This window comes from Mytilus californianus, unplaced genomic scaffold, assembly GCF_021869535.1.
Source record: "Mytilus californianus isolate M0D057914Y unplaced genomic scaffold, xbMytCali1.0.p SCAF_45, whole genome shotgun sequence".
NCBI classification, from domain to species: domain Eukaryota; kingdom Metazoa; phylum Mollusca; class Bivalvia; order Mytilida; family Mytilidae; genus Mytilus; species Mytilus californianus.
Window position 1 is genome coordinate 1,302,512 of NW_026262696.1, and position 19,375 is coordinate 1,321,886.

General features: G+C 32.2%; 1 long non-coding RNA gene across 2 annotated transcripts; it reads left to right on the forward strand.

Moving 5' to 3' along the window:
- The first annotated feature begins 2,883 nt into the window (after positions 1-2,883).
- LOC127699967 (uncharacterized) lies at positions 2,884-15,298 on the forward strand. 2 transcript variants are annotated; one of them, XR_007981321.1, is made up of 6 exons: positions 2,884-3,172; positions 4,161-4,252; positions 5,407-5,573; positions 8,570-8,689; positions 9,762-9,880; positions 14,931-15,298. It is a non-coding gene; the product is annotated as an uncharacterized LOC127699967 (long non-coding RNA). The 2 variants fall into 2 exon arrangements; XR_007981320.1 differs by having other exon boundaries at positions 8,570-8,683.
- Positions 15,299-19,375: the final 4,077 nt, after the last annotated feature.

The following is a 19,375-nucleotide window of genomic DNA, read 5'->3' on the forward strand; positions in this document are numbered from 1 at the left end:
TATTTTCACATGAAACCTCCTTTTTTTGAATGATCAATGCATTTAAATAGGGAAACATAATTGGAACCCCCCTTTTATCCTGTGTTGGGACCCTCCCCCTTTTAAAAATGGCTGGATCAGCCCCTGATTATCCTTAATTGTCACCATAATAAATGGTATTTTATCCAATCAGCTTAGGAAAATAATCGCAGTAAAAAAAGGCAAAGTAAATAAAATTGCAATAATTGTCAGATATGGGTCCAGGATCCTTAAAAAAAAGTGAGACTAGACTTGTAAAAAGTCTCTCTCTATATATAATTCCTAGAGGGAGTAGGCCAGGGGATTCTGTGAATCATCCCCCTTCCCCCATAAAATGTTCTTCTTATTTGAACAATTAAAAGTTCAATCTTTAAACATTTATTTTAATTAAGATTTTCATTGGTATTTCTTTTAATACATATATGATATACACAGGTAAAAGAAGTATGCATTTATATTGGGAGAATTTGGTGTTAATTGCAGATCTTTTGATCTTCACCACTTTGAAAAAATATGATTTAGAACTTGGAATATCTAGATGTGTTGTGTTGTGTTTTTGTTATTATTGTTTGAATAACTTTCTCAAAGGTGTGTCACAATAACCTTACATCTCTTTTTATTCCTATATATCTGCCAACTATCTTGGACAAAACTTCAAAAGACAGACAGATACACCCAGTAGATATATTTAAGTCATAGGTGCTTCATACAGTTATGGAACTAAATTATAAATTTGCATATTTTATTTAGTATTTTCTTATTTGTAACCCTTGTGTTACAAAAATGACTGATTGTATGTAACATTGACATTGGGTTGTACAAGTGTAAATTTAAAAATTACCTGGTTTGGTAGTTCAAACAAACGTGACCAATTAACATTGTCAAAACTTGATTGTTGACCATTCTGATTATCTGTCCAAGTACAAAACTATGCTAACAATATAATACACATGAGCATATAGAAAGTACTTGAAAAGTTTCAGAGTGTTTGAGGTATTCTGTCCTGTTCAATACGGCTCGTAAGATAAAGGGGAAAGCAACACTATTATCGTGTTTAAATCACGACAAACAATAGTCACTACATACTTTCGTCCCTTTAATTTTTAGGCTTATACAATGTACAGAATAATATACCATTATAACTTTATCATACATTTCTTCATCTTTGGTGTGGAATAAAAGCAAAGGATATAATTATCTGCTTATATTTTACTTGTGTTTCAAGCAAGCATTTGGTGGGTTGAGAGGGGTTTACTGTAACGGCGGTTATAAACTTACATAGGCGGATCCAGGGTGGGGGGCCTGGGGGGCCCGGGCCCCCCTTTCGTTGGAAAAATTTGGTTGATTATATAGGGAATCACTGAAGCATGACTGGAGCGGCCCCCCTTAGGTCAGTCAGCGGGCCCCCCTTATGAAAAGTTCTGGATCCGCCACTGACTTACCACCACCCACTTGCCACCACATCAGTGTCCTGCAGGCACTTGCCCGCAGGTGGTGTTAAAAGTTACATGTGCTTGTGTTTTTTCAAAGTTCATAAAATGTGGAACAAATGTCCTCAATTTCTCTATTCTATTTATAAGGGGAACATAAATATCAATGATCAGTGTTGGAGCTGGGACTATTGTATAATAGTCTCCATAATAGTCCCAGGTTGGAGGCATTAATGTCATTAATACCATTGTGAGGGTACTACTGGAAAGAAGTTGTTTAAGAATAGATCAACCAAGGATTTGTTTATTGGATCAACGGTGATAACATTTTAAAACTGTGATACCCAAACAACCTTGGTATGAAATACTGTACAGAAATTCCCAGTAACCGTTGGGCTTAACATTACATAAAAACTAAAGATTGTGCCATTGACGGATCCAGAAATTTTCATAAGGGGGCCAACTGACTGCTAAAGAGGGGGCCTCCCTAGTCATGCATCAGTGATTCCCGATATAATAGATCAAATTTTTGCCACAAAAAGGGGAGGGGCAGGGTGCTCTAAATCCGCCTTTATGTGCAACACGAACCTCCAAAATACATGGGTGAACTCAAGTATTGTGAATGATAAAGTTAGGAACTTTCTGCTCAACATGTGGCAGTATACATGTAATTGCCAACTTGAAATTAAGTAAGTAAAACTTTGATTTGATTCGCCATATTGGCAAACATGTGAAGATAAGATCTGGTGAGCTTTTCGTCGAATATCATGAGGAGATAGTGTTAAAAATATTTGCATAGTTCATGAGTTGAAAATTATAGAACAAAATATATTGTTTAACCTTGGCCAAAAAGATCAAGTCCAAAACTGGCTGTTATTTGTGTAGGCTACCTTAATCTTGAAGAGTATGCAATTCTAAATCAAGGAGGCGGTAGGCAATTTCCTAATAATATTACAAAAGAACGTGTCACAGATTCTTAACTAAACGTCTATCAGATTAGTAAAATTTCTAATTCACTGACATCTGTTGGACATAGATACTCAAATTGCAGAATCTTATTAGTAATAAAAAAAAATCTGTGTTTTCTGTGACATCATTTTGAAAAATATATGTTTATATTTTATTTATTACACTCTAACTGTCTAACATTTAATTCTCCTCTGATTAGAATTTAGAGTAATTATCGTTTGTCAATTTTCCAAACTTCCCATGCCCCCCTCAGCAGAGTTATTTAATTCTGAATGGAACAAAATGTGAATGAGTTATAAATAATATATAAATGATTGAATATTCTTTATTTAGTTTTTCTTTATTCTCAATTCTTCCAGAGACATGTATATGCTATGAGAATAATGTCTTTGCATGATTCTCAGTCATAATTAAGTATACTCAATTATTCTCTATGATCCTTCTTTCTATATTTTTGCTTTTCAACTATCTATATTTTTTTTTGTGTCCTTATTTAAATCCCCATTCTTGATTCCAGACTAACTCTCATATATATACGTAAATGTACGAAAGCTTGGCACGTCGAATACGGAAACCCGGAAATCTTTTCACCGTTGTCGTTTTTATACTATAACGCAAAATCCATGGACGCTCGTCTGCTGCTGAATTCATGTTTTAAAAGAATGGACAAAGATAGTCAGATAGTTGATACAAAGACCTTTGATTTTTCAAACTGATGGATCAAAAAGTTATTATAAACAGATATATTGAAATGGGTTAGTAACTTACATTGTCGATTAACTGAATCCGGGGAATGAAAGTCAACGCAACGAAAGTGTTTCGTTTTGATGGATTACGTACCAACTTATTGTACTTGGAAAGCGCAATGAAATGTAAATATAATCATGCGCATTTTTAGGAAGATGCTAGTGCTATACTTTTCACGAAAAACCATTTGACTTTATCCATGTCATGCATGTATAAACCCGAAAATCAGTCAAAGATTGGCAAAAACGGAAGCAAGTCAACTCGCCCCATTGCAATTGGCAAAACGCACCATTATTTTAAAATCGCTCCACTCTTGTTTAGGGAGCTACCATTTGATTTTTATGGGAGAGGGGGCTTTGACGGAATTTGAAAAAATGCGGGACAGGAGTTTTGAGTAAAAAAATAAAAGCCAGTATCGAACAGAATGAATAATAAACTGTCAGGACAGATATTACAACTAAAAACAATGCAGGATAACTGTTCATAACATTTTCATCCTAGCCCCCCCCCCCCCCCCCCCCCCCCCCCCCACAAAATCAAGTGGTAGCTCCCTTCATACCAACTTGCTTGCCCCACATTAAAAAAAAATCGCCCCACTTGTGAAAAGGATTAAATCCTGTTAAATATACAATGTACTCCTGCCAACAGTGGCAACTTGCCTAACTTGGGTAAAATCCAAATGAATATAATCATGATAATATATAATAAATATATTATAAACAGATAAAGGTCTACCAACTCGCCCTACATGTACTTTAAAAAAATGAAAACTTATCTACCCAGAATTAAAAAAAAAATTGAAATTTAATATATGATATTTATTGAATTTAAATGATGTTTCACTTCTTAAAATATAATTGTAGATTCATTATTTACTATTATTTAATTTATGTATTTATTGGATAATAACTTTATTCTTGCATTAGCTTAGTTATTTGCAAAATAATTGCAAAGAAACCTGTTAATTGTATCATAATCTATCTGATTGTTTTTTAGCCGACTCAAAATCATGCTGTTAATTAGGGCCCCCTGTTGTACATGTACTTAGGAATCGGACACCTACAGAAGATGAAAGATCTACTTTACATGTACGTAATGTAAATATAAAAATAAGAAAATGTGGTATGATTGCCAATGAGAAAAGAGAGGAATTGGTAAAAGTCCGTGAAAATTCACTTGTTTTCCAATCCTAATAAAACTGTCATATTGTAATGTTTAAATAACCTAATTATTTTCAAAATAAAATCTTGTTTACACTAATGAGAAAAGACAACAACTCCATCAGAGATCAAATGACATCAAAGTTAACAACTAGAGGTCACTGTACATCCTTCAACAATGAGCAAACCCCATACCATATAGTCAGCTATAAAAGACCCCAAATGAAAATGATAAATTTGTAAAACAATTCAAACAAGAAAACTAGCAGACTAATTTATATACAAAACAAAGAACAAAAAAAACAAAATATGATACACAGCAACAAACGACAAACTGAACCACTGAATTACAGGCTCCTGACATGGGACAGGCACATACATACAAATATGTACAGGATGGGGTGGGGCTAGACTAGTAGTTTGTGGTGCCGAAACCACCTCCTAATCTGGTATATTTATGTGAAAAGGGCTTACTTAACTCATCAGATCTATACAAAGTAGAAAGACATCTAACAAAACCACACACAAGACGTGGTGGGTACTTACACATCCCCACAACAAAAAAGACCAAGTTCAGATCTGAGAGTACTCCCAGTTACTAACACCTAGTTCAAAGCCAAAAACAAAGTACATTGTACATGTACAATGTATTTACCACCAAACCTTGCCTGGTTTAGTCCATTTCTCAGATACTACCTTATATAAAATAGTCCAACTTTTGGTGTAATTTAAACAACTTTGAATGACTTAAAATTTCAAAGTATCATGATTATTAATAACTTAATCCCCAAAGATTGGCATTATAAATCATGACAGATTCAGAGATCCTGTAATATATACTGTACATGTAATCACTTTTGTTCATCCCTTCATTCAAGGGTCATATGGAATTTATATGATGGATTAGAACATTAATAAAATGATTAAATACTTTTTTGTAGTCATTTTTTTTTCAGGGAAAGTTTGTTGGTCTAGTTTTAAAAGATCAAAGCAAGCCAATTTTGCCAGATCTAAATATTAAAGGCAATTTTGGCAGATACATTGTATTATAACTTCATTTTATTAAACATTATTTATTTTAGCTTTTTCAACGAAAGTACAATTACTTTGAGAAGTAGGAGAAGCTAAGCAACAGGACAGAATTCATTTGAGGCATTGCTTTCTAGATTATATAGTGGAGTCATAGATTGTCCTATTGATTTATGTGGATATGAGGAGCAGTAGTCAATGAATAATTTTGTGATGAGAGGTATGTAATGAAAATGATAACTATGTTTGAATAATTTTTTCTTGTCAGGCTCTGTACATGCAGTTTCGAAGATTTTTTTTAAAAGTTTGAGGTCAAAGAGTTTAAAGTTTGATTCTTGTAATGTTGTGGGCAAGTTCGAAAATTATCCATGTTAGAAGTGACAAATTTATTTTTTTTACAGGTCATTTTTATAGAAAATTGCATTCAAAGCTCTCTTAATCGCTTGTTCTTTTTTGTCTAGCCACAACAGTTATGAAGCTGTGACTTAGGCATGCTGTTTTCAATAGAGGCATAGTCGTAAAAAAATTGTTGATATTCATGATGAGGTCAGTTTAAGGAAACCAAGAAATAAAACCTTTGCACCTTTTGTTGGCGGTATACCATCTTTTCCGCAAGTTCATTGTTTTCTGTTTAGTATTAAATTTATAATTAAGATTTATTATTACATCGGTGATCCGTTTATTTGGCAATTTATACAGGAATAATGTCACTTTGAAATGTATGAATTAGAAAGTAAGTGCTATTAAAATTTAGGTTTACAGAAGTTATTCCGTGGAAATATATATTGTTTAATGTAATGAAAATTGCATTGCAAGCAATCCCAAACTGGTCTACATTTCTTTTAGATTATTTATGAAAATGTTTAAAAGAACAACCATATTGTATACTACAGCAAAAAAGTTTTGAGGTCGTATATTGCTATCAACTCGTTCGAAGACATTTGGTTTCCGGACAATAACTTCAGTTTAAGTGTATGAATGTCTATGAATTTAGATTTAAAGGTTCAATACCACAAAAGGAAGGTTGGGATTATTTTTGGCGTCATGGTTCAACCAGTGTAGGAATTAGGGGCCAAAAAAGGCCCAAATCAAGCATTTTTCTAAATTCAGGACAATAACTTGTTTATAAGTATTTTAATTGCTATGAAATTGTACCACAAGTAGAAGGTTAAGTTTCATTTTGGGGGTATTTGCCCAAACCATTCAGGAATTAGAGACCAAAAAGGGTCTAAAACAAGCATTGTCAGACTGGCCTATATTATTAATTGATCATGATAAGTTGTTCTCGTTTAGAATACATAAAATATTTGCCTCTGGACATTAAAATAAGAAAAAAAGTCAATCAAGTTATGTTTTTGCATTATCAGAATGAATTTGCAAATATATAACAATTAAATTATGTTGTATCCTTGGAGCTTTTTCAATGACCTAGCATATAAATATAAAAAGATGAGGTATGATCCTCAATGTGACAACTATCAATTAATAGACCAAAGGACAAAGATGTAAACATTTACTGGTCAATGTACAGCCTTAAACAATGAACAAAATCAATACCATAAAGTAACCTACAAGGATGAAAAATATAAACTACATACAGTAATGGCAGACAGCAAACAACATAAGAACCAACTTTCAAAATTAGCCAAAAAGGACTGGATTCATCAATAGGTCTTATAATAAAAAAAGGTGCAAAAAACATGTTTTCCCAAACTAAAATATCTATCAGTTTACATTCAACAGATTTAGTGTAACAATGTTTCACAGTTTGTCATTTTATGCAGTCTTAAGAAAAGTATGACTGTGTAATGTCAAAATATTCAATATATCAAAAGGGTATAAAACCTATTTCTCAATGCAAGTATGCAAGGATGTACAGACAGACAAGTGTAAAACTTGATGCCCCCTCCGTTACGACAAGGGCATAAAAAAGAGATGCACAATGGGACTATGTCGGAAGTTTTAATAAATTATGAATTACATGTTTATGCAGAAAAAACACATACAAATGTGTGTTCTTGTGTGCAGATATAACTAATTCCATGTCAAAATTCCATGTATGTTTGACAAAGTTGTTGATATCCAAAAAACATTAAAAAACTTTAAATGGGGATTTACCAGTTTTGGGACAATAACTCAAAATGTGTTCACCAAATGGCAAGAAACTTTTGTGACTTGTTTGTATCTATTGACATGAGCTCCCTTTCGATTTTTATAAATTTAAGATTTTATGTTTCCAAGTTGTGGGGTTATATTCATTTAAAAAAGGGAGATTTTCCAGTTTTCAGACAATAACTCAAAAATGCTTACAGCAGTTTTCATAAAACTTTGGTGAATTGTTTATATTTATTGTCATAAGCTCCCTTTTGGTTTTTATTAATTTTAGATTTTATGTTTCAGAGTTATGTGATTTTATTCATAAAAAAGGGGGATTTTCATTTTTCAGACAATGCTTTGAGCAGTTATCATGAAACTTTGGTGACTGGTTTATATCTATTAAGATAACCTCCCTTTAGTTTTTCATGAATGTCTGATTATGACATTGAAAAGTTATTGAACTTTATTCTTTGAATAAGCGATTGGTGTATCATGTGCTCATGGTGCAGCTGTCTATTTATTTTGGGCCAGGTTTTCAAATTGGTCTACATGCAGGGGTTAAAATTTGCATTTAAAAATGAAAGGTCCTGGACTATTTGAAATTTTCAGTCCAGTGAAAGGTCCTCCATTTTTTTTGTCAACATTGAAACCATTCTGAAGCGTACGAAAGGTATAAATAAAATGTACTTCTAGAATTTTATGTTTGACATCATGAGTACGCATATGATGTCACATTGTTTAGTTGCTAAAGACAATGCAAAATATTTGTTAAATGGTATTTATTTTAATATGCTGCATTAGAAAGTAGATAACTGTATTGTATTTTAAGCTTGGCCTTCATTAAACTTGATTTTACCATAGGCGGATCCAGGGGGGGGCGGCCCCCCTTTTGTGGTAAAAATTTGGTTGATTATATAGGGAATCACTGAAGCATGACTGGAGTGGGCCCCCCCCTTTAGTTATAAAAAGTTCTGGATCCGCCACTGTTTACTGTCACATCACTAGGTAAATACAGAATTCTCCTAAATGGATAAGCTAATTGTTTGCAAAACTCTTTGAATACTTATTATAGTCTTGCATCCACATGCTATTAATAAAGTACTGTTTTCTCCCTTTCAGCTGTACATTGTATTACAACAAATGGACAGAGGAGTTGACTATTGATAGTGACTGATAATGAACTGGAGTAACCTAGGGTCCAATGACTCCATGCCTGACAGTCCATGTGTACATGTACATGTATGTCAACAGCCAATTCTAAGTAACCTTAAACATATATATACAAAAGACCTAAAATAATAGTATGTGCATCTATGGGAGACTTGTATGTCACTGTTATCACACAGTGTTGTGTGGCTTCATTACTGATTAGAGACTAATCAGATTATCCTTTACTTTAAGTTCAAATAATATAATGTACATGTACTCAATGATTATGACTTGCCTTCATTAACTTGTAATAATTATGATGCAGGATCCAACAAAAGTATTTTTTTTTTACCTACATTTTATGCATCAGTCTCGCTTATTTTTTAAGTACCTTGTAAATGTATATAGATATATGTATGAATTTAGTTGTAATACTTAGTTTTGAGCCTTGCACATATATACATCATTGTACATTGTCATAGAAGTTAAAATTACTTTGATCGCTGTCAGACAATGACAGAGTGTTTTGAAAATTGCTTCATAATGTTGATCAGATTACCTTATTTAATTAATAAAATGTTATTGTCACAGATTGAAATTTTTAGTATTTTATAAATAAGGTCTCACAATGTATGGTAGGATTGTCAATGAGAAAACATTCCATTAGTCAAAGAGGATGTAAAAAAATTTAGGTCACTGTATGACTTTCAACAATGAACAAAACCATACTACTGTAAAAGCAGAAATTTTTGTGGAGGATTTAATTTCGTTTATTTCGTGGAAAGAATATATCAACGAAATTAAAATCCCCACGAAAATTTAACCTACATATAATATCACTTCCATTTACTGGAAACCACGAAATTAAATCCCCATGAAATCTTGTAAAGAGACAAAACCACGAAATTTTAACCCCACGAAAATTAATGTTTCTACAGTATATAGTCAGCTGTAAAAGATCCTGACAAAGTGAGCAACAATCCAATCCAGAAAACTAGTGATGTTCCAATTACCATGTGCAGTATTGGTTATAATATAAAAATATCACTTGTTTTCTCTCTCTTTGCCAAGGGATAACTGTATTCCTAATTTATTCTTATTGGAAAGCAGACTGCATCAAGTTAAGATTTTATATGATAATCACAGGAATTTTAATTTTCAGAATTAGCTCCTCAGATGTAAGTGGAAGAGAATCTATATACATTATATGTTTAAATGAAATTAACAACAGGATTAGATATTTAGGAGACCCTATAGCTACAGTACATATAAATGTAACTGGTATGTATTTGTTACAGTATTTAATTTCCAAATGGTATAACAAAAATACTGAATTCCAAGGCAATTTCAAAAAAATCGTAAGGGTTCCGCAGAACCCAGTGTCTCGCCTACTTTTGCTGTTAATTGCATCATTTTCTCATCACTTGGCGTCCGTCGTCGTCCGTTAACTTTTACAAAAATCTTCTCTGAAACTATTGGGCCAAATAAAACCAAACTTGGCCTAAATCATCCTGAGGGTATCTAGTTTAAAAAATAGAGATAAACTGTAAACAGCAATAATGTTCAGCAAAATAAGATTCACAAATAAGTCAACAGGATCAAAATGGTCAATTGACCCCATAAGGAGTTATTGCACTTTAAAGTCAAATTTAACAATTTTTTCGTAAATTTTTGTAATCTTTTACAAAAGTCTTTTCCTGAAACAACTGAGACAAATTTAACCAAACTTGGCCATAATAAGCATTAGGGTATCTAGTTTAAAAATAGAACATAGGGGGGAAAATGCAGTTTTTATACGACCGCAAAAAAATTTTGAGGTCGTATATTGGTATGACGTTGGCGTCGGTGTCGTCGTCGTCGTCCGAATACACAATGGTTTTCGCACTCTAACTTTAGTTTAAGTGAATGGATCTCTATGAAATTTTACCATAAGGTTCAATACCACAATAGGAAGGTGGGGATTGATTTTGGGGGTTATGGTACCAACAGTTAAGGAATTAGGGGCCAAAAAGGGGCCGAAAATAAGCATTTTTGTAACTTCCAGACATAACTTGTGTGTTAGCATATGGATCTCTTTGACATTGTACCACAAGATTCCATATCACAAAGGGTCAATGCTGGGATTGATTTTGGGGTTAATTGCCTCAAAATTTTAGGAATAAGGGGCCAAAAGGGGGCAAAAAACAAGCATTTTTCTAGTTTCATGACAATAACTTGTGTGTAAGTGTATGGATCTTTCTGAAATTTTACTACAAGGTTCCATTTCACAAAGGGAAAGCTGGAATTGAGTGTTGTGGTAATTGCCCAAAATGTTTAGTAATAAGGGGCCTAAAAAGGGGTTTAAAATAAGCATTTTTTAGTTTCTAGACAATAACTTGTGTTCAAGTGTATGGATCTCTCTAAAATTGTATTACAAGGTACCATACCACAAAGGCAAGGCTGTTATTGAGCTTGGTTTGGGGGGAAAGGGGGGTGGGGGTGACGAATCATAAGGGGGGCGGGGTCAAAAAAGGGTTAATTTTTTTTTTTTCATTTTTTTTTTGTTTAAAATTTACATTTTAAGTTAGTTATTTTTTATCACAAAGAGAAAGTAGGAATTGAGTTTTGGGGTTAATTGCTCAAACATTTATGAATAAGGGGCCAAATATTGGTCAAAAATAAGGATTTTTTTTTCTTTAAAATTTTCCATTTAAAGATGGTTGTTTCAGATTTATATATGAAAGAAAATAATAATGATACGATTATATATCATGAGGAATTGAAATTTAAAATTATGTATATTGGAAATTTAAGTTACATTGGAAAGTAATAATTGGCTTTGGGGGGGTGGGGGGGGGGGGGGGGGTGTGGTTATGGCTCTAATGTTTAAGGAATAAGGGGAAAAAAGGTTAAAAAACAAGGGTTTCCATTTTAATAGACAAATAATTGAGTAAAGAACATTATTTAAAAGCAGTGTAAGGTTGGTAATTCAAACTCATTTAAATATCTCATCTACACTGCTTTTAAATTATGTAAATTGGAAATTTGCCAATAACTTTATTGTTAATAAATGCATTGGAAATTTGCCAACAATTTTAGTGTAATAAACTTCATTGGAAATTTGCCAATATAAAATTTTGCTGATGAAGGTTTTTTGTTTACCTTTAGCCTTGACTATGAAGTCATTTTCTATTTTTATAGCCTTATGATGTAGTTGAATTATTTAATACTTTTATGATGTGTTTAAATGGGGTTTTATCATGTTTATGGTTGCAAATTTATTGTTTTAGTATAATAAACTCCATTTAAAATTTGCCAATAAAAAAAAATTTTGTTTATTTTTAGCTATGATTATGATGTCATTTTCTATTTTACTTTTATGGTTGCAAAGAAATTTTTATTTTTAGATATTACTGTTAAATGATGCTGATTAAGGTTTTTGCTATGTTTAGCCATGACTATGATGTCATTTTCTATTTTAATATCTGTTATGATGTATTTAAATGGGCTTTTATGGTTACAAAGGAATTTTATTTTTAGATATTACTATAAAATGTTGCTGATGCTGATTAAGGATTTTGTTTATTTTTAGCCATGACTATGATGTCATTTTCTATTTTAATACCTTTATGATGTAATTTCCATTTTTAGATATTACTGTTAAATGATGCTGATTAAGAGTTTTTTGCTATGTTTAGCCATGACTATGATGTCATTTTCTATTTTAATATCTTTGTGATGTATTTAAATGGGCTTTTATGGTTACAAAGGAATTTTATTTTTAGATATTACTTTAAATGTTGCTGATTAAGGATTTTTGTTTATTTTTAGCCATGACTATGATGTCACTTTCTATTTTAATACCTTTATGATGTATTTAAATGGGCTCCCATGTATTTAGATTTTTGATTATTTATACATGTTACCAAATTGGTCCACAAATTTCAACTTTATTACATTACATCAAACATTGAATTCTACATATTCTTTGATATATTGAAATTAACAAACAATTTAGTTTATGGATATTCCACCATAATAGGTAAATTAAATTTTTTCCAGTTCTTACACCACATTCATCCTGTGTCAGAAACCTATGCTGTGTCAAATATTTAATGACAATCCAAAGTCATAGCTGTATCAAGCTTGAATTTTGTGTCCATACTTGCCCCAACTGTTCAGGGTTCGACCTCTGCGGTCGTATCAAGCTGCGCCCCAGCGAAGCATTTTATTGACTTATATCTTTGAAACTAAAGCAAAAGTATATTGGTTGCATTATTTCATGCATCAATTGTAAAATAAAAAAAATATCAGGTGAGCGACACAGGCTCCTTGGAGCTTTTAGTTGGTATTGTAATTTAAATGAGGATAAGACATGTAAGAAAGGGGCTTGAAAAATGAGGAATTGTGTTTCTACAAGCACTTAGTAATCTAGATCTATAATACTAAAATAACAAGGTCCAATTTGTGAGCCGGCATGACATAAAAATGACGATTCAAAGAATTCAACTTTATTTATAACTTATATATATAGGACAATGGTGTTGATTAAAAATTACACCATTCCAGGCCCATTTGTTTTCCACATAATTATTACTACAGATAATTTACAAGTTCTGGGTCGAAGGGTTCAAAAAGAAAGATTTTGAAAGCAGAGAAAACTGTGCACCTAATGACCAGCATGACATTATTAGATGATAAAACGAAAAAATCTTAAAATTCAGGCTAAAAATAAGGCTAAGGTACTTTGCTTCAGTCACAACACCATGATGTCCCGGAGTATTCTAGTATATATTATATATACAGGTAATGTGTAGTACACATGCATGAATAGAGTTAGTTTTCATTATTACGGTAATTTATGTTGATAAAAATGAGAATTTTATAAGTTATCTACGTTCATATCTGTAGATATGGATATTTTAACACCCTGAAGTATCCAAGTACACCCTGAGGCGAAGCCGAAGGGTGTACAGGGTACTGAAGGGTGTTAAAATATCCATATCTACGGATATGAACGTAGATAACAAATTTATCCCCGGTCTTAGTCCAAATCTGGTCATTTTTAGAGGAGACAGAGAAACTGGAATGGGTCGAATTTGGCGCTCAATGTTGTGAGAGTTGCATCATAGACGGCGTGACGTCAACGTGGGTCATTTGCATAGCTATTTCAGTAGTCCCATTCATTGACAATGTGGCAGCACAGTGATGCATTTACTAAAATGAGTGCAAATAATCAAAGGCGACATATAATAAGATAAAATCGTTAGTGGATTAAGTATCTAATTATACAGACATCATGGACAATCTTCATAATTCGATATGTAAGGAACAACCATGGAACTAAGGAAAACGGGCGTGAAGTTCCCCGATGTAATGGGTAGCAACGTCCGGGGATATGGGTTAGCAACACCCAGGGGCTATGGGTTTTGTAACGACGTGCGTTAACCAATCAAACTCCTAGAAATATACTAAGCCGGGGATAAGTAGTATTATTGCCAATGAGACAACTATCCACCAGAGTCCAAATGACTGAATGTTAGCAACTATAGATCACTGTATGAACAGCTTTCAACAATGAGCAAAACTGATACTGCATCTAGCAAGCTATAAAAGGTCCTGAAATTACAGATGTAATACAATTCCAATTTACGTAAAAGACATTAAACGAAAAATAAATATGATAAACAACAACTATTATATTCCACTCCAGTTGTTCACACGATATATATATATATATATATGTAAGTTTGGTAAATCATTGGAGATTAAATTGATGTTATCATTTTTTGCTTGATTGGTAATCCAATATTTGATGTATGTTTTACAAAAAATATATGCTGTTTTTGTCTCGCTTGACGGAGTCAAAAAGCGAGGCATAGGTATGCTGTTTCTGGCGTTGGTGACGACAGCGGCGTCAACAATGTATTAGTTTGTGATTAAGTCTAGTTATAGTGAACCACAAGTAGTAAGTCGAAGATATTTGGTATGCAGTTGTATTAGTATTGGCACATCTCATTACCATGGAGATTATTTGGCCCCGCCTCCTCAGTTATCGTTTATTGACTTTAAAATCTTCTTAGTTTACATGTATTAGTTTGTGTTTAGGTTTTTTAAAGGGAACTACTTATGATAAGTCAATGGTATTTGGTATGCGTTGTATTAGCATTGGCACATCTAATTTCCATGGAGATTGTTTAGCCATGTACCTTTAGTCATGGTTCATTGACTTTGAATATTTGCAAATCTTACATGTTAAAGTGTTGCTATTTTAATTTCAACATTTGCATTATCGAAATTACTAAAAAGCGAGACATATCTCTGTGATTACAGTTTATTATTTTTATTACAGCAACTGTATTCCAAGAGTCTGATGGCTGATAATGTATTACAGGATTTTATCATTCAAGCAACATCTTAGAAGGATAAGTGCAAATGTATGAAGGAAGCCTTGGGTACAAATAGCAATTACAGCAATTACATGCAGGAGAGAACTCTTAACATTACTAACAGACATGTAGTCATTATATGGGAGTGGTGTATTCAAGAAATCTAAAACACATGGAATTAAATATCGTGTATATTTTTTCAACCACAAGTACTCTCAGAATATAATACAATTCAAATTCAAATTATTGTGCCAACATGACAATTACAGTCTAAAAATGGAAAATGCATGTTTTAAACTGATTTTTATATAAATATTTGAAATAACAAGAATTTTTAGTTTATTGTGCAGCCAAACTTTGAGATCTTCTAATGGTATATGCCTGTTGTTTGTCAATATTTGTTTTCTTTTTGCCTTAACCTTAAGATTGGTGTTAAAATGAAAAACTGAAATAGATATATGAAATAAGAAGGAAATGGTTGTAAATAACAGCAAGACTTTCAATATGGTATATCAAAATATATTTCACAGAACTTTCTATTTCAGTTTATTAATACAATGAGATATGAGGTATAAATAAATCAGACAGCAACACAACAAAAACACATGAAAGGCATTAAGGTGCTAACATACAGTCCTCAACAATGAACAGGTGTCTAAACAATGTCATGATCTACTTTATTAACCAGAGTCTATACCAATCAAAGAGCTGCCATCAACACCAAATTCTTTAAATATTTTTTTTTATTAGGATGAGACAACCACTGAAAAGGTTCCTGGCTTGAAACAGGCACAGGAATATGTGGCAGGGTGAAATACTTTTTTTCTTCAAAACTTTCAAAAGAAAAATTGGCATCTTTTGCAAGTAAGACTATTTCCATAATGGGATTGGATTGTCTCATGGCTGATAACCACAAAATGACTTGTACATACATATTAAAAATGAAATATACATTAGTGCATACATATTCTATAAATGAATCACCAATCCTTACATGAATTTTAAAAAAAGTATTGAGACTTGAACATAACCGAAAAAATTTTAGGAGTGAACTAAGGTGACCTGGATATTTGCTTGCCTTCTTTGTTTTATTGCATCTTATCTCTTGCATTGGAGATATTGGGAGTTGATAGATAAATATTTTTTGTATTGTTTAGGATCAAGAAAGTAAAATATAATGGAAGTATGAACACATAGTCAAGACCAAGAAGAATATTTATATATCAAAATAGAATGTGTACTAGATTAGCATTAACTTATCTAAAATATGCTCAAATACTGTGAATTTGTGTGATTGATGCTCAATTCACCTTAATTTCATTTTGCGTGTGTATATATAGAGAAAACACATGTATAACGCATGTGTTAGAAAAATGTGTTAGAAATTGCATGTAGTTCACATGAGAACTGGGAAACATGTCAACAATCATGGTAATTGGACAAATAGGACATTTTGAAAAATATTTAATACAGGCACCATGCCTTTTACATGTAGTAATCACGCATGTATCACAGGTGTATTTCCTTACGCATGTGATTCACATGTGAAACGCATGATCACATGTGTGTATCATGCGTATCACATGTGTTTTTCACACATGTGTCACATGCGTGGCATGAAACGTCTCTTTCACATGCGTGTGGCATTTTTGCCAGTGTAAGTAGGTGTTAAGTATCTGCATGTCCGTTAAACTGACTATGACATTTTTTTTCCAAGTGAGAATTAGAATCTTTAGTAAATTATGTTTTACTTAGTGTCATAACCATTTTAATTGATGATGTGACGACTATTCACAGTTGAAAGTACTATTGTGTATGAAACATACTCCCGTGATCTTTAGATCAGCTCTCATAAAAAAATATCTGAGTTATTTCTGTAAACTAGTGAATGTAGCCAAGAGATATATTCTAATGTTCGTACCTTATACTAGTATCATTTGTTTAATTTCTATAATCACTAAACATTATTACGACTTCTATGCAAGATACATATTGTTAAATCTGAAAATCTGGTTAAGGCGACTATATAATGGTATATGTATTACCTTCAGCAGTTACTTTTGCATTCAAAAATACGAAAGACAACTCCATCTTTTTATACCCAAAACAGATATTTAGCTAGCTATAAAACCAGGTTTATCCCTTCATTTTCTACGGAAAATGTCTGTACTAAGTCAGGAATATGACAGTTGTTTTTAACTCGTTCCGTTGATTAATAAAGTCAAACGATTGATTTTATCAGTTTTTATGGACTTCACCCTTTTTTGATTTACCTTGGAGTTTGGTATTTTTGGTACACTTTTAGATCGTGGTTAACCATCTACGTCGTCTGGTCTGCTTAGTACCGAACGTGACCAATTCCCGAATATGACTGTATTGCCGAGTGTAAATTCGCATTGGTATTCGACGTGTCTCGGTATTTATATATTCAACATTCATGTATTTAGTTTTGATGTTTCTTTTATAAGTCCGGTTGGATATTTTGTTATGTCTTATGTTCGCTGTTGGTTTGGTATTTATAAATCCCGCTTTCGGGCATTTTGTTGTTACTTTCTTATACGTGTAGGTCCGGTGGGTCATTTTGTTCTGAGTTGTTGTCTGTTTATTTCGTTTGTGGTTTGAATTCTGTATTTTCGGTACATTTCACATATGTCTTTTTTTCAGTATAGTCGAGTTACTCGTGGTTCGTTTACAGTGTTTTTGTTTTATGTTGTTTGTTTTCATGTGTGTTTACTATTTGGTCTTACATGATCTTGCCTTATATTACAGTTATTTTATTTTTATTTTCTATATGTATGTAAAAGTTAAGATAAAAAATAAGCTATTTCATTTATAAATAATTTTAAGTTTAAAGCAACTATATGCACAGGATTTTTGTTTGTTTATACACAGTTTTGATTTAGAAGAAAATCCAACATGGCAAGAAAATGCAATTAATAACAGCATTACAACACAACTCCATTTTAATATTTTTGTCATGGTTAAAAAATACATAAAATAACACCAGTACAAACCCAATCCCAATTTAATATTCTTTACTTGTCTATAAATAAAACAAATCTATTTTATTTTTAGAAATTTACCTGTGATAATATAAACGTCACAAAAAATACGTTACTTTTGTGACGCGCATTTTATATTTCGTTTGCTGTGTCCTTGTGTGCTGTTGTAAATTCATGGGGTGTCCGTTGTTATTCTGTGGTTTACATGTTTGTACTGTATTGCGGTCACATAGTGATGTGATTTTAGCGGTATTTTTAACATTGCCATATCAGCGGGAGGATTGGCTAGCCATTAAAACCAGGTTCAACCCACCATTTTGCTTTCTTAAAATGTCTTGTACCAAGGAATATGGCAGTTGTTATCAGATAGTCCTTTTCTTTGTATGTTGGCGTTTGCTTTCGTTGTAGTTCAGTGTTTCTGTTTTTCCGTTGTTTTCCTGTTATAGTTAATGTGTTTCGCTTCATCAAATTATGACCATTAAACAGCGGTATAACACTGCTGCCTTTATGTAAACCATTTGATAATTTACCTTGTAACAAGACCTTATTTTACAAATTATCAAGACAATCCGTAGATTATAATCATTTCTTGTTCATATTGGTATAGTTTTTGAACTCTTGAGATCAATTGAAATTTCAATGCATTATACGTATTAAAAAGATAACAGATCAGTTGCGCTGTGCAATATGTAGTTTAAATGCTCATTGATTTACATGATAGGAAAATATTCAGGACGTTACAAGACAGTAAAATGCATATGCGTGGGTAGTCTGTACAATAAGTGTTGCTTCGTTAATTTAAGAATAATTGGATAATGACAAAAAAATTGTTTGATTAGTGCACACCGGCTAATTAATTGTTGAGTCACAAACGTCACGCAATTGGCTTTTTGTTGACCTTTTAGTGATTATAAAAATTAAGAATTTTTCCAACACGTTTAACATACTGTATATTTTTGTGATTGACAACCTCTCCCATCCCATTCTCCTCCAGAATCAGCACATAGAAGAATATTTTATAATTAAGGACACCCTTCTCTTCTATTATAAGTATTATAAACTATTTATTATATTTCTGAAAAATACAAGTTCATTAAAAGAATTGTTAAATATTTGTCATGGCTGTATCCCAACATGCATGTAAAATCTTAAAAATCTACTTAATCATTACAGCAAGGCAATATGTCATATGTTTTTTTTTTCTCTTTTTTTTTTAAAATAAAAACAGATTCATATAATACCATTTATTAAAGCGAATTGTGATGATTTAACATTTCAAAGCAGTAGCTGCAACTTGAAAATAATCTTCACTTATGTCATTATCTATTCGTTATACGGAACAATTAATAACTAAATTTCTGCGTTTGTGTTTAGCATTTGTTTTTCATGCATAAATGCCATTATGT